Below are 16,677 nucleotides of genomic sequence, written 5' to 3'. Positions count from 1 at the left end.
AGTTCAGCAGCAAGCTATCAATTGCTTTGCCACCGCTGTAATCACATGATTGGGGCCAGCAGGGGAGCTGGGGACCACACTTAAGGCCAGGGGCGTGGATGTGGACCCTGTTGTACTAGCTGATTAGCTTTCATTCTTATCACTGTATCAGATGTGATTGGAGCTCTGTAGCTTTTCTCTAAATCTGTTGTACAGCAATAGCTCAGGATTGGGCTTTGGTAAAGGTGCAATGGGAGGAAGTTGCAGAACTGGAGTCACCCGCTGAGAATGCTTCTTCAGGTCCTTCCTGCCCCAAACTGATGCATAGCTGTCATCATAAGAAAGCTCTTTAGACATCAGAAAAGATCTCAGTCGTGGTCTTGGCAGAAGGTGGTCTCTAGGTGGTCTCTAGGTGTGTTAAGCTCTTTTGGACTAAATAAATTATATAAGCAATACCCTGATTTGTACTTCGAGAAAAGGGAGATAGTGCTTGTATAATGTGCTTCTGGCCTTCTTCTTCTTCTTCTTCTTCTTCTTCTTCTTCTTCTTCTTCTTCTTCTTATTATTATTTACATTTATATACTGCCCCATAGCCGAAGCTCTATGGGTGGTTTACAAAGATTAAAACATGGAACATTAAAAACAAATATACAAAATTTAAAACCATAAAAAGCATACTAGGAATTAGAAATAATAATATAACCTTTTAAAAAAATCCTTAAAAATCTTTAAAATTGTTTTTAAAAAGAAGAAAAGACTTTTAAAATCAATTTTTATTATGAGTTTTAACAAAAGAAAAAAAAAAGAAAAAGAAGAAAAAGAAGAAGAAGAAGAAGGCTTTAGGAAAGGCAAGTGCAAGCTTTCCAAACAATTTTGAAAGAAAAAAATGGAGATGCTCCCAAGTGACTCTTCAGTACTGCAAGACAACTGCCATATTTATGACTGGAACGGAATGGCCTCTTAACACACTTATCTACCCATTACAACTTCCTGGTGGTCTAGACAGGACTCCATTAGAAGATGAACATTTCAATTCCCAGCAGAAATGCTAGATCTAGCTGGTGAATGGCCTGTTGACAACATTCTGACAGAAGTTGTGGAATGGCTGTTCAGATGTGATGACTAATCTCTAAATGCCCAATGCAGATTTGACATTTGCAGAGCACTTGTTCAGAACAATAAGATTTTTTTTAAAGTGTAGGGAGTAATTAAACGTGGCTCCAATTCAGGACAAGTGTACACATGCATATGACCTGTACAGGTAAATTAGTTATCTCCACAATTCAATAGTCAAACTTCTTGTATTTGGTTCTAAACTTGGGCACCTTCAAAATGAGACATGGAAAAGCTCAAAATACAAGGAGGCATGAGCAAACTCATCAGTAACATCATACATCAACTATTCTAGAATAAGTTGGACAGGAATTGCTATCAGCAGCCGCCTTTTCATAGAAACACTGAAGTAACTAACTGCAGCATAATCTTCAAAGCTTTATATGCAAAAAGGTATTGATGGAAGAAATTCACACACAAACCCACTTGGACTCTGTTACTCTGATAACCTCAGGCCAGAATATAACATAGCCTTCCTCCTCCCACAATACTTTGCAGAAAAATAAAGCGAACCAAATAAATAAATGATTCCACACAAATTAATTCCCACCTTTACAGCATGTATTGCGTACACAAATGCTTCTTTCCAAAAGAGAGTTAGCAGATAGAAGTGTCTGGGGTGGATTCAAGTGATACAGATATCTGACTCCCTTCACTATTTATTGATGACATTTATATCCTGCTTTTTTCTTCCAAGAAGCCCAAGGCAGCATAAATAATCCTCCTCGTCTCCATTTTATCCTAATAACAACCCTGTGAGGTAGGTTGGGCTGTGAGTTTGTGACTGGCACAAAGTCACCCAGTGGGTTTCCTATTAGAATATATATGTATTCTATATATATTCTATATTCTATATATCTATATCTATATCTATATCTATCTATCTGTTAGGAGTTATATGTGACATATCTCTTCACGTTACATGGGAGATTGATCACTTTTATTTAGCAGAGAGACAGATAGCTGCAACAGAATACTTGACCAGATGTTATATATTAAACTGCTTCTTTATTATGAGCTTGAAGACAGTAGTAAAGAATACATCAACAAATAATGAGAGAGACTGCAAAAACAGTCTGTCCTTTTCTTAATACAGACAGCGGAGAGAAAAGCAGTTAACTGCCGTTTTACAACCACAATGGAATAGAGCAGAAATCCCCCCTCCCACTTTATACTGGTAGAATGTTGCTCTAAATAGAATCAGACCATGCATAACACATCATCAATATTTCTAACATTTCCATGGCTGAGTGGGGACTAGAGCCTGGATCTCCCAACTCCCAGTTCAACACTTCAGCCAGTACACCGCACTGACTCTCAATTTTTTTGGTTCTTTCTGTTAACAACACACTATTGCATTAAAATTGCTACTTTTTAGAGAATACTTATTAGCTGTTCTGGGTCCAAACAGAAAACACAGTGGGCAAGATCAGGACTAGGAGGTTCCTTGTTGAAGTGACAGGGGCCTTAGCTAGACATAAGGTTTATTCTGGGGTCGTCCCGGGGTCGTCCCTGCCTGCTCCTGGGATATCCTGTGTGTCATTTACATGAACAGGGATGACCCCAGGATCAATCTTAGGTCTAGCTAAGGCCAGAAAGGTCTACCTGGTACAGCAACAGAAGGGCTGGGGATGAGGGTTTGTCAGTGGTAAGATCAGGACGTGATGGGTAGGGTGACCAACTGTCAGGATTTCCCCGGATTTGTCCTGGTTTTTGTTCTTTCTATGGTGTCAGGGGGGATTTTCTATAATTTTCAATAATGTCCTGGAATGACACACCTTCCTCTTTAAGGCTGCCATTAGAATGGCAGGAGGGAGTGACATGCTTTCTTGAGGCACATCATTCCCCCACCCCGAGCTCCAATTGAGGTCTTAAAGGGGAAAGTGGGTCATTCGTGGACATTATAGAAAAGGCCCCAATTGGAGTGGATGGTGGTGGTGCAGAATGAAATCCTTTCCCCTCCTCCACTCCAATCGGGTTCTTTAAGGTGGCGGGGGAATAACGTACTTTCTGCAGGACTCAGAAAGCTGCTTCCCCCCACACACACTAGGTGTCCTCTTTTTTGGTTTCCCAAATATGGTCACCCTAGTGATGGGGAGGCTGAGGATCTGTATGATCCTCACTCTTCTCTTTCCTCCAACATGCCCCTGAAGCTGCCAAGAAACTACTTCCCCAATTGATGAAAGGGGCCTGTGCTGGTGAAAAGACAAAGAAGAAAAAAGCCAAACCTACTTACTGCAATAGCCACCGCAATGAGCCAGGGATGTTAGAGGAATCTGTCCGGTGGATGAAGTTGGCTGAGTTTTCAGCTCCAGCTCACTTACTCATTGAGGAGGAAACATTATGCGTGCAATTCCATATTTAGGTCTATCGCTGAACGGAATAGTTTGCCTCACTTGGATTTCCTGATGGGTGATTTCAAAGCCCTTTCTTTTGGACAGCCTAATGCCTGTTGTTACAACTGCTGGAAATAAACATGTTAACCAACTGGTGTCTAAATGCTGGAAGGAAAAAAATTGAGATGGACTAATGAGTGTTTATTTCATGGTGGAGCAGCAGAAAATAGAGACGGCCTAATGAGTGTTTCGTGATGCGATCCTGACATTCTGACTGTGTTCCTTTCTCTCTCTCTTCCCCGCCCCACGTGTGAAGCTGGAGAGGTGAAGGAACGAAAGGGTGCATCCTAGAAGTCCTACAACTGCTTCACTTTGGGTCTCCCAAGCTGAGAAGCATCATCCAATACTGACAACACCAGCATGGAACTTCCTTCAGCAGTACTGGGGTCCCAGCACCACCCACTGAGGCTTGCCCTACACCCTGTGGGAGACTATCACAATCCAGCATGGCTCTTCTTATGCTGTACTTTTACTTCAACACACACACACACACACACTGTGAGGGCTGGATGCAAAAGAAAAGAACAAAATTTCTTTTTTAAAACCCTCTGGCGGGGTGGGGGAGTAGAATTTCCAGGGAAAAACTGGCATGAGGGAGTTTAAACCTCTCCTCCTGGAATGCCATGATCCTGAGCTGAGGCTCAAGAAATTATTATTATTATTACTATTATTATTATTATTATTATTTGTATACTGCCCCATAGCCGAAGCTCTCTGGGTGGTTTACAAAAGATTGAAACTTTAAAAGTTGATATACAAAATTTAAAACCATAAAAACATAAAACAGACAGCATACAAACACAGCATATATTTAAAAACAACTTTGAGCTCTCAATCAAACCTAAAAATATATCTAGGATCAATTAAAAAATCAACATATGCTTTTAAATGCCTGGGAGAAGAGAAAACTCTTGTTCTGGCACCAAAAAGATAGCAATCTTGGTGCCAGGCAGGCCTCATCAGGGAGATCATTCTATAATTTGTGGGCCACCACTGAGAAGGTCCTCCCTCTTGTTGCTGTCCTCCAAGCTTCCCATGGAGTAGGCACCGGAGGAGGACCTTAGATGATGAGTGAAGTGTACAGGAGTCACTGTTCTACAGTGGTTTGACTCCTACTTGCAGGGTCGGCTCCAGAGAATAGCATTGGGTGACTGTACTTCAGCTGCATGCCACAGGGCACCATCCTGTCCTCAATGCTCTTCAACATCTATATGAAGCCATTGGGAGCAGTCATCAAGAGATGATAAGACCCAGCTCTATTTCTCTGTAACAACTGAATCGGGAGAGGCCATGCACATTCTGAACCAGTGCCTGGATACAGTTATGGCTTGCATGAGGGGCAATAAACTGAGGCTGAATCCTGATAAGACAGAGACCTTGTGGGTTGGTGGTTCCCAGGTCTGGGAATTGGGGTGTTTGCCTGTTCTGGATGGACCTTCTAAAGGAGCAGGTCCATAGTTTGTGGGTGCTCCTGGATCCACTTTTGTCACTGGAGACCCAGGTGGCCTCAGTGGTCCAGAGTGCCCATTATCAACTTCAGTTGGTATGCCAGCTATGGCCATTCCTGGACAGGGTTAGCTTAGTCATGGTCATTCATGCACTGGTAACCTCACAATTAGACTACTGTAATGTGCTCTATGTGGGACTACCCATGTATGTGGTTTGGAAGCTGCAGCTTGTGCAGAATGCAGCAGCTAGGGTGCTCACTGGGACACTTTGCTCTGCTGACATAAAACCAGTGTTAAAAGAACTGCACTGGCTGCCTGTTAGCTACTGAGCCATGTACAAAGTTATGCTATTATCTTACAAAGCCCTAAACAACTTGGGACCAGGATACCTAGCAGGCCGCCTTCCCTTATATACACCCAGGCGACATTTATGATCTTCAGAGGAGGCCCTGCTCATCATCCCGACATGAAGAGAACGTCGCCATGAACAACCTTGACAGCGGGTCTTCTCTGTATTGGCACCCACCATCTGGAAAACCCTTCCTCATTCCTGTATTTATTACATACAGTACAGCACCATGTACATTGATGGTGCTATATAAATAAATAAATAAATAAATAAATAATAATAATAATAATAATAATAGTAATAAATAAAAATAAATAAATAGGTTGATGTTAAAGCACAGTTAAGCAGTAAGTTGTCATGAAGCAGACTCAAACGGGAGTCCAAGGATCAGTAGCACAGAAAGTCAATCACAAGGCAAGGCCCAGAAAGCTAGGCATAAAAACTGATGGACAATATTATTCTAGCACTGGCTAGGCTAAAAAGAAATGCCTATATAGCAAGAGCTTTCTGAGGTCCATGCAAGGCTCAGCTGCAGGGTCTTGCTACCAAGGAGTCTTCCTTTGTAATCAGGCACTCCTTCTCAGAGGAGCCCTATTGGCCTGCCTCTTGAGGTGGCGACACTCTCAGGGGCTAGGTGGTTGCCCAGCCTCTGCCTCAGAGGTGGAACTCCCTTCCTTCTGCAGGGATGGATCAGTGGCAATCTCTTCTGAAGGCCCAGGCTTCCACAGATCTCCTGCTATGGATGGTTCCTTGGCATTGTCTGTCTCTGGGAGCTCTAGCTCCTCCTCAAAGGAGGATTCCTCCAGCAGAGGCATGACACTAATAAGGAAAGCCAATAGCACCTTTAAAATCCCAGCTGGAAGAGCCCTAAATTTCTTTTCTTTTTTCTTTTCTTTTTTGAAACCGAAGCATGGTGGGATAATCATGGTTTTGTGATGGAGGCAGGGGGGTCATGTAGATTTGTCAGCGTTGCTGCACCTGGATTCAATTAGAATTTCCATGCCCAGAAAAGTCAGCTTCCCTTTAAAAGGAAATGAATAAATTGTTGGTTCTGCTGAGCAAACCACATCCGCTTTTGTGGTGTTGCAAAAGCACCTGTCCCAAGGAAGAAAGAAAGCGGCACCTTAATACTAGCCATTAAACCCACATCCATAAAATTAGCAAAATATGTTATGTGCCCCTTTATATGTAACTTCCTTTTTTTTAAAAAAAAAAAATCGTCATAATTACTCTTATTATGTAGGTGGGCAGTCTCTTAATATAGATAAAGACCTTTGCAGCTGCTCTCCTCACAGGCCGCGTGTTTAATATGCACTTTGTAATTAGCTTGGATGTAAAGCCCCATTTCTGGAGTCTGCCCGTTTTCTGTCAGATCATTTTTAATCTGAGCTGCGTTCAGCTGCGAATAGCTGATAAGCATTTGGGAAATCTCTGTCCATGACAAACAGGACTTTAATCTCCTCTTTTGGTTTTTCTAGTTTGCTCATTTCATAAAATTCAGCCTTTTTTATTTTCGACCCCCTTCACGCATTCCAAATATCTTCCTTGAACGTTGTATCATTTTCATTTCATCTGGTGTGCAATTGGATTCTCTGGTCCAGATATCTCAGTCACAGGGATATTATTTGTAGTGGCTTCTCTCTCCCCCCCTCCCCCCGCCGACTTTTCCCTCTTATAGTTCATTTAATGCTGATGAGAAACCAAGTGTTTTTGTTTTCTGAAATGGGGGGACGACAAAGAAGCCGCTTTCTTGAGCTGCAAACTCACTTTCTGTGAGAACAATCTCAATTAAATAAAGCAAAATGGTGTCTCTCAGTACTAAGCCTGTTGACAGCTGTTTAGCTATGCTTGCTTATTTAAGGCTTAAACCAATTATTACTACTATTTTTTTCCCTTTGTCTTTTTTTTTTTTTTAGTAAATATTAACCTCTTCATGGCAGTAAGCGAACACTGGTTCTCCAGAGAAAATGTGTGTTCCTAAGAGTGACAAATTGATTTCTACAATATGTGTATGAAATTTTATTTGCATTGCATTGCACCCTAGGCTGTTATTATTTCGGCAGATAGAAATGAGTGGGGGGTGGAGAAAGAGAGGTGAAACAACAGCTGCAAAATGCTACTAAATAACAAGTAGAAAAATATAATAATAATAAAAAAATGCATTTCTACCTGCTGGCAAGAATCACACCCATAAATGTGAGGAAATACTTCAGAAGACTTGAAAGCAATTTTTAAAGAAATGTTTATTTGACCTGAATCAAAGCTGGCAGAGAGAGAGAAACAAATAAATAAATAAATCACTTAATATTGCTGAAGTAGTAAAGAAACAACACATTTAACTATGTTTGCAAAATAAAGAGAAGCACAGCAAGACCCTTCCTTGTTCTTACACCAATCAACATAGGAGGGAAAAAAACTGATTAAATTGAGATTTTTGTATAGCAGGGAACTACCTGACGTGTAGGCTGGAATTCACAGGTCCTTTACTTCCAGCAGTGATGTAGTCTTTGCACAATATCACGTGCTTCAAACTTGCAAACAGTCCAGTATTGGTGCATCTAGAGAACACCCCATTTTAGGGTGCCCCGCCTCCACTTCACTGGGCTCTAGTGCCTCTAACAGCTGCCATGCATGTTTTCCCAGAAACCATGGTTGAGAAAATGTAACCTATCTGTTGAGAAAACAGGGATAGGCAACTTGTTGGTACCCTCCAAACATTTTGGACTACCATCCATAATTCCTGCCCATTGGCTGGGGCTTATGGGAATTGTAGTTCAACACATCCGAAGGGTACCCCCTCAAGTCCTGCCTGTGGTGGTGGTGATGGAATGGTAGCTCTATACAAATTAATTCCAAAGATTCAATGGACTCAATTGGGCAGAACACTAAACTATGGTTTTGTACTACATGAATAAACTTCAGGCTTGTGCACTCCTTCTTTTCATGTCCTCCTCAGGCATGGGTTCAAGGAAGACTTCACTTCCACTTTCAATTAACCACAGTTTAGCATTATGTCAGACCCTTAAACTACAGTTAGCCTTAACTGCACTTAATTGAATCAAGCCAGCTTCGTAAACTATGATTTGAAGTTGGCTTCTTTCAGTAAACCATAGTTAAGAAAACTAACCACAGTTAGTCTAAACTGTGGTGAACAGAAAAAAAAGTAAACACTTCTGATCTCTGTGCACTCATTCAAGGGGAGAAGAGAGAGAGCACATGAGCTCAAGGTATGTTCAAGTAACACTAAACAGTAGTTAGCGCCTGAATAAAGCCAATGTGTTGAGCTATAGCATACCTTGAGTAAACTTTAGAGTATATAGCAATAGTACTCTAAGGGGCTAACTACACATTACACATCAATTGCAATTCCTTAGAGTGCTATTGCTTTACTTTCCCCTGTCAATGTGTGCTTTACAAAAAGCAGCATTATTAGGAGAAATGATGGGAGGCTGGCCTGCTTAAGCATTTCTCTTTCACCTGTTTCACTCCTCAAAGCACCTCCCCAGTTTCTTTTTCTCCCATGGATACAAATTGATACAGGTATAAATAGACCCATTGAAATTTTCCAATTTATTTCAATGAATCTATTCTAAGGTGCCAGCTGGACCTCCCACTACCTATTATGGATTAGATCCAGATTCTAAGTCTGGTTCTTACCCATAATAATTTTCTTCAAATGAACTGGTCTGTTGGTCTAAGGAGACTGATATCAATCCCACAGAAGTGAATGGATCACATATATTTTGGCATGAAACCTAAGGGTGTTGAGAATGTTCCATTGGCTGTCTTGAGATTGCAGCTATGAACTCCAAATGAAACAACAATGACAACAACAATGACAACTAATCAATATTAATTAATTACTAAAGGATCAAGGTTCCAACAGGATCCTTGAACAAGACACAGACTTTATTAACAAGAGTGAAAGGTTACTCGCTGTTTCTGATAAATTCTTAAATATGCTTGCAAGACAAAATTATTGGGTGTAGCATTTCTCTACAGGCGTTCAATTTTACATCATTGAGCTGTATTTCTCCTGTAAACCATTTCAGAAATTACAGTAACAAGCTTTCATTGACAGCAATATACATATTCACTAGGTAATAGGGCTTATAGTTTCTCCCGGGATGTGTTGCACATTTCATGCTGTGCAAAATTTAGGAATCAAATTGGAGGACATGTAAGCTTGTCAGTTAATAAGCAGAACATGGTAACTCCTAACTTCAGTGGTGTGCAATGGGGAAATGACTTTTTAAAGCTTGAAGAACAAACCAAACAAAATGCAACTATGAGTAAAATATTTTGAATTATTATGAATGTAACAAGGCTGGATCTGAGCCATTTTGAGAAGCCAAACAGGCACAGGGTAGGGTAAACAGGCACTGGGTAGGGTAAAACTAACAGTATAAAGTCAGAACAAAATCAAGTTTTAAAAACTTTAGGAAAAAGAAAAGTTTTTAGCTGAGCTTTAAAAGCTGCGGTTGAACTTGTAGTTCTCAAATGTTCTGGAAGAGCGTTTCAGGCATAAGGGGCAGCAGAAGAAAATGGATGAAGCCGAGCAAGGGAAGTAGAGACCCTTGGGCAGGTGAGAAACATGGCATCAGAGGAGTGAAGAGCACGAGCGGGGCAATAGTGTGAGATGAGAGAGGAGAGATAGGAAGGAGCTAGACCGTGAAAAGCTTTGTAGGTCAACAGGAGAAGTTTATATTGGATTCTGAAGTGAATTGGAAGCCAATGAAGAGATTTCAGAAGTGGAGTTACATGGTCAGAGCGGCGAGCCAAGAAGATGATCTTAGCAGCAGAGTGGTGAACAGAAACCAACGGACTGATGTGAGAAGAAGGAAGGCCAGTGAGAAGAAGGTTGCAGTAGTCCAACCGAGAAATAACCAATGCGTGAACAAGAATCTTGGCAGAAGAGACAGACAAAAATGATCGAATCCTGGCAATATTATACAGGAAAAAACAACAGGATTTAGCTACTGCCTCAGTAGCTTACTGAGCTTTATTTACTGCCTTAAATAAATTCTTTTTGATTCAGAATGTCATGATCTGCACAGTAAGACTACAATAAAAATAAAATATGGCACCAACTGTTGCATTTTGTTGATAGACACCAGGTAGATGAAAACTATAGAGTTTTGTGTGTTGAAGGTATGTTAGAGAGCTAAAGATGTGCATTGGACTAGAACTGGGGAGACCGAAATTTAAATCCCTACTCAGCATGGTCCATTGGGTGACTTTGGACCAGTCACTATCTCTGAGAATAGCCTACCTCAAAGGAACCATATTGGGACATTCAAAAGCCTACTTACCTGAACTCGTCAGCAAGGAGCAGGACTGTGCTGCATAGTCCCACCCCCTGACATCATACAATTAAGGTGCAAACCATCTGCAAACACGAGGCCTATGCATGTACAAATGGTCTCCATGTGCGCCGGAACCCATAATGGAGCTAGGGATGTTGTGAGAATCAAATGTGAGTGTATGCCACTTTGAGCTCCTTGGAGGAAGGGTAGGATGTAAAGCTGGTGTGGACAACTTGTGGACAACCATATGTTTTGGCCTACAATTCCCATGACCCTTCACTGGCCAGGGCTGATAGGAGTTGTAGGCCCAAACATCTGGAGGGCCACAAGGTGTTCATCCCTGAAATACACGTAATACATAATAGAATATGTGGATTCAACTTTGTCAAGTGGATTTACTAAGGCTTAAATAAAAAGAATATGAATAATGCAAAAATATGCAGTTACTTGATATACATGACTCTTAAACTGTGCACCATGAGCCACTACAGGAATGACATGCACTTGATTCTACTGGCATGTCATGGATTCTCAAATGTTCTGATTTTTGTTAATATGGCAGCACATTTTGGAGCTGTTGTGATCACAGCAATTGAAGTGGGAGCGTGTCCTTGGAGTAAACTTCATAAAATACATGCAGAGATTCCTCAGCAAACCAGGCTTACAACTCCTAAAATAAATACACAAGGGGAGAGGGGGAAGCAAAACCCATTCAATAACCCAACTTTTTATATGGCCAAATACAATAATTCCTTACTGGGGCATATCTATGGGGTCTAAGACAATTCTTTATTCAGATCTAGGAAAGATAATTCAATTTTTTCATCTACTAATAGTAATTCTCTAGTTGGCACCAAATTTCTAAATAAAGAAAGAACTGTACAGAGAGAGAGAGAGAGAGAGAGAGAGAGAGAGAGAGAGAGAGAGAAGTTGTGTTGATAAACCGAATCTGAATCTTCCTCCCCATTGTGCAAACTACTTCCCCATCTTTATTTTAATTGCCTGCACTCCTCTCATATACAATATGTGTCATCATTACCCAGTCTGCTTGGCTGCCTCTATCAGTTTTGAGTCATGATTTGTATTTTAGCTCCATTTTTTTTCATTGTTATTATTGGCTTGGCACATTCCCCTAATATGCTCTATTTATTCCACCCATATGCTGTTTTTCATTGTATTTGTCTCCATGCAGAAAATCCTGGCAAACATTTTGCATTTACTGGAAGATTTGAGTCTGGTATTTCCCACATGGAAAAGCTCCCTAAGGTTGCCTTTGTAACTCCTGAACATTTTGGTTCTTTCAGCATCATAGAGTTTTAAGTTACTCAAAATGGTCGAGTCTGATTCGGATAATAAACAATGTTCATTGTATTTTGTCAGTTCAGTCACATCTGTCTCTTGGCAATTTTCTATCAAGTCATTTGCCAAAACTATCATTTGAGGATGATTTCCTCTTCTGTGCCACATACTAGCCTGCTAGTCTCAGTAACCTTCGCCAAGTGTTTGTTTTATTCATGAATTCCCATCAATGAATTAACTGACATTTAGGGAAGCTGGGCAGCCTAATGTGGATGGTCAGAAGATAGATTTAGGAATCTATTGATAAATCTCTGGGTGACATGCCTTACATAGTTCTTAGAAATCATTTTGGGGGAGCAAAGGCTAGGTAGCAATATAGAAACAACACCTTCTCTTAAACATTTTATTCATCATTCTAAAGCAGGGGTGTGAAAGATGTGATGTTCCAGATACTGGTGGACTACAACTCCCATCAGCCCTAGCCAGCATAGCTGATAGTAAAGGATGATGGGAGTTGCAGTCCAAGAGCACCTGGAAGGCCACATGTTGCCCATCCATGCTCTGAAGGAAATTCTTTCAAAATCCAAAATTGTTCAATTTTTCTATTCCACCCCCCCGCAGAAAAAAGGGACAGGAGCATGAACTCAATGCATTTCTGTAAAGATCCCCCTTTTTAAATGAATGGTTTATTTGATGATAAAAATGACAATATTCCTATATATGTAATGTTTATTTGCTTTGCTTTTTCATGATTTATTTTTTGTTCTGTTTTGTTAATGTTCACAATAATTTTTTTTTAAAAGAAGTATCTGCAAAGATCCAAATAACAATAATCCTCCTCCTCCTCCTCCTCTTCTTCTTTTTAGTAATAAATGCAAACATAACATAATAATAGATTGTTTGGTCAATTTAGGCACCATCACAGTTCTGCATAGAGAGCAAATAAATGAACTGCAACTACTGTATATAAGAAGACAAAAACAATTTGCTTTCCCTGAAGATCATATTGGGGCAGTTGCAGAAATGCGTAAGACTTACAGAGGGGAAACATATACAGATAGTTGCTCTTGTTAGGTTTTCCCATCCAAATGAAAAGGACATATTAGAAGAAAGCTCTGGAAGTTCCAAGGTTCTGCACATACCTTTATCATATATTGGCCCTGTTCAGACAACACGCTAAACTATGCTGCTTCACCACGAAATAGTTAACGGAATGCATTAACCTTAATGCATTCCATTAACCATTTTGTAGTTAAGCAGCAAGATTTAGCGTGTTGTCTGAACAGGGCCATACTCCATGCATGGACAGTATAGTCATCAAGCTGCCCTGTTGGGCATAGGGGAAAAGCTGGCTTCTTAGGGATGCGGAAGCTCACATGAATTACACTGGTCTGTATGCACCAAGAATTCTCTTCAGGACAGACATCTAACCAATAACTATAGGTCAGAGCTGTGTGCCTGTGACTAATGTATTGCATCATTCATTCCATTTATATCCCACTTTTTTTCCTCCAAGGAACCCAAGGCAGCATACATAATTCTCCTCCTCTCCATTTCGATCCTCACAACATCCCTGTGAGGTGGGTTGGACTGAGAGTCTGTGACTGGCCCACAGCTTCCATGGCTGAACAGGGACTAGAACCTGGATCTCCCAACTCCCAGTCCAACACTCTAGCCACTGCACAACCCTATGGTAAGGGGTTAAAGGCATGTGTAAATGACACTGCTATCTTATACATGACTATGCCACACAATTGAGTTCAATGGGTCTTACTCCCAGGTAAGAGAACTCCGGCTATTGGGCGGTATAGAAATGTAATAATAAATAAATAAATAAATAAATAAATAAATAAATAAATAAATAAGTGGGATTGCAGCCTGAGACTTACATCTGTGATTTAGATGCATATGACAAGACTGTCCAAATCAGCCCTAAATTGGGCTGCTTCTTTCCTCATTCCTGGTTTCTACAAAGGAATGGCAGAGTGAAGTCTTCCTCTCATATTGCTTTGCATTCTACTATAGGCTACTCAAAATGTAAACGTAACAATCAGTGCTCTCCCTGGCAAATGTTGTCACACTCCATAGCACAACAACTGCAATCACTTTGTATTATCATCAAAACCAGCCTCCTAAGAGGAAAAATGATCTCATCAAATATTCCACAAAACAGGAACATATACATATGACTACAATTAAAAATAATTATGACCGGCATGTTTAGTAAATTGGTTCTTACTGCATGAGGGATTTTTTGACATAGGGCAAACTGCTGCTGAAACATAATACAAAATGCAGTAAGGGCCATTTCATATTGACATTAGGGGCACTGCTTGGCATTTCTCTACCATATGGTGGAACAAATCTCATATTTGGATTCCATTAGCTGATGCATGCTGTACGTGTTTAGTTCAGAAAAAATAGAGAAAGAAGAAAATCACATTCCCTGACCATTTTAAATTAGGGAACGGGCCTCTGCACAATTTGGGGGTGGGCGTAGGATGTCCCCTTACTTCACCCCGGGATCAGCTGTGCATCATTTGGATACACAGGGACAACCTCATGACCACCGTGCCATAAATGGCAGGTGTAGATTAGGCAAATGACATTTGTTGTGGTATTTCGGATAATGTGGAATAAAAAGCGGGAAAATCACTATGAAAGCAGTATATGGAATGTGGATTGCGCTCCAACAGTTATCAGTGCACTTCCATACTGCCATAAAGCAGTAGTGTAGATCTAGCCTTTGGAGAGGCATTTCAACCTTTTGTGTGTGTGGGGGAAATCCATGCAAAAGCTGGAAAACTTAGCTGGTAAGAAAGTACCAGGTGCTGCAGATGTGTTTCTCACCTCCCCCACCTAGACACATCCTGATTTAGTGCAGGGATGAGGCCTCCAGATGTTTTGGCCTACCATTCCCACCAGCCCTAACCAGCGTAGTCAATGGTGAGGAATTATGGGAGTTATATGCCAAAATATCTTGATGACCACACATTGTCCACTCCCTGACTGGTGCAACGTGTCTAAAACTTCATTACCAAATGAACAGCAGCATTGATCAGCTCTTAGGAAAGGAGATGGGGTGTGAATTGAACCAGTTCTTCCTACTGCTTCTCCCTGCTGAACTGCTAACTGGTGCTTACAGATTTTGGAGAAATCAGCAATGAATTTGGATTCTTAGGAATCCAAGCCACAGATTCCACAGCAGACTGGCTTTTCCCTTGTGGGGTAGAGTCCAAGGGCTTGAGGACAATTTTCCTAACCTTCAATAATTTTGTACAAATTTCATCATCATCATCTGGCCCAAAATGCACATTTCTCTCATAGGCTAAAGAGTGAAAATGTATATTTGGGGGGAAATTATGCATTTGGGGGGAAATTTGTGTATTTGCGCATGCGTGTGTTTACTCAAATTTGAAAAATAAAAAAATAAAAAATCACATTCCATCAACGGGTGGAAGACAGAACAAAAGGCATCTGACAAGCTGTGAAACACAGATGGAACATATTTGATGCAATCCATACATTCCCTAATGGTGCTCTTGATACTAACTATTAGGCCTCTGCATACAACATTTTGGCTGATGCATAAGCCTAGATTCAGATGGCTTCAACTGGTAACTATACGATTCAGTAGCAGCTACTCTTTGTTGGTGGCAATTGTTGCTCCAAAGTTCCTACAGGACAGTTGTGTCAACGGATAAACATGTGCTCTCCTAATTTGCCTAGCAGTTTCAAATAAGTAGGACCTTAATAGAAGCAGTCTGAATTAACTCCATTTCTCTGCAGACAACTTTAATTTTCATATTAAAATTTTATAAGGCTAACATGGGAGGCCTGAAATTGACTGTGCTTAAATGGCCCCTGCAAATGTTGGATTAAGTAGGTGTACCAGCATGCCAAACAATTAAATGAAGCCCAAAGCCCAACTGTTAGCTGAATCAATTTTTATGTAGTGAAATCCTCAAAGTATTCCTACAGGAATTGCAGTGCTGAATTTATGCAAAGCTCCATCTCTTGATTATTTTGTAGCATAGGAAATCTCTCTCTCTCTCTCTTTATGGTCTCATCTCCTTTTGTATCCTAAACAGGCAGGCTAAATAGAGAAAGTTGCAAGTATACCAGTAGAATATTTGCATAATACTGTAAGAAATTCCTGTGATGTGGTATGATAGATTTACAACACCCAAAATTAAATAGACATACAAAATAGAGAAGAATTTTTATAAAGTATACATGAAAACACATGTTTCAAAGCCTTTCAGTACCCTTTCACTGACTCCAGCATGCACATGGAGCTCCATATGACCAGGGATTATTATGTTCATTCCAAAGATGAAAGCTCTACGACTTGCAAGGGGAATGTACACATGGAACATTTCCCAACACTGAAACAAATGAAAAAATTGCACAGAGCTTTGGAGTAAGCTTCATAAACAGGAGACTGGATCCATAGGCCAAAATTCTGGTCCATTTCATTAGCATCAGTATTTCAGCCCACTCTTTGTGTGGATGCTAATGACAAGTGAATAAAATATCTACAATCCTCAGAACGGAAACTCCCATTCTACAGATTTGTCTCTCCTGGGACTGCGAATGTATACACTCCTTCTCAGAGGAATTATCACAATGCACAAGAATCTACTACAAGAACCATTCATAACAGATAGAATTCATCTGATGTATAGTATATTTTATTTATTTATTTAAAATGTGTCTATGCTGCTTTTTCAGTAATTCTCAAAAATAAACACAATCTATTTGAAACCTATACAACATTTTTTTTT

Source organism: Elgaria multicarinata, chromosome 2, assembly GCF_023053635.1.
Source record: "Elgaria multicarinata webbii isolate HBS135686 ecotype San Diego chromosome 2, rElgMul1.1.pri, whole genome shotgun sequence".
NCBI lineage: Eukaryota > Metazoa > Chordata > Lepidosauria > Squamata > Anguidae > Elgaria > Elgaria multicarinata.
This window is presented reverse-complemented; position numbering follows the sequence as displayed.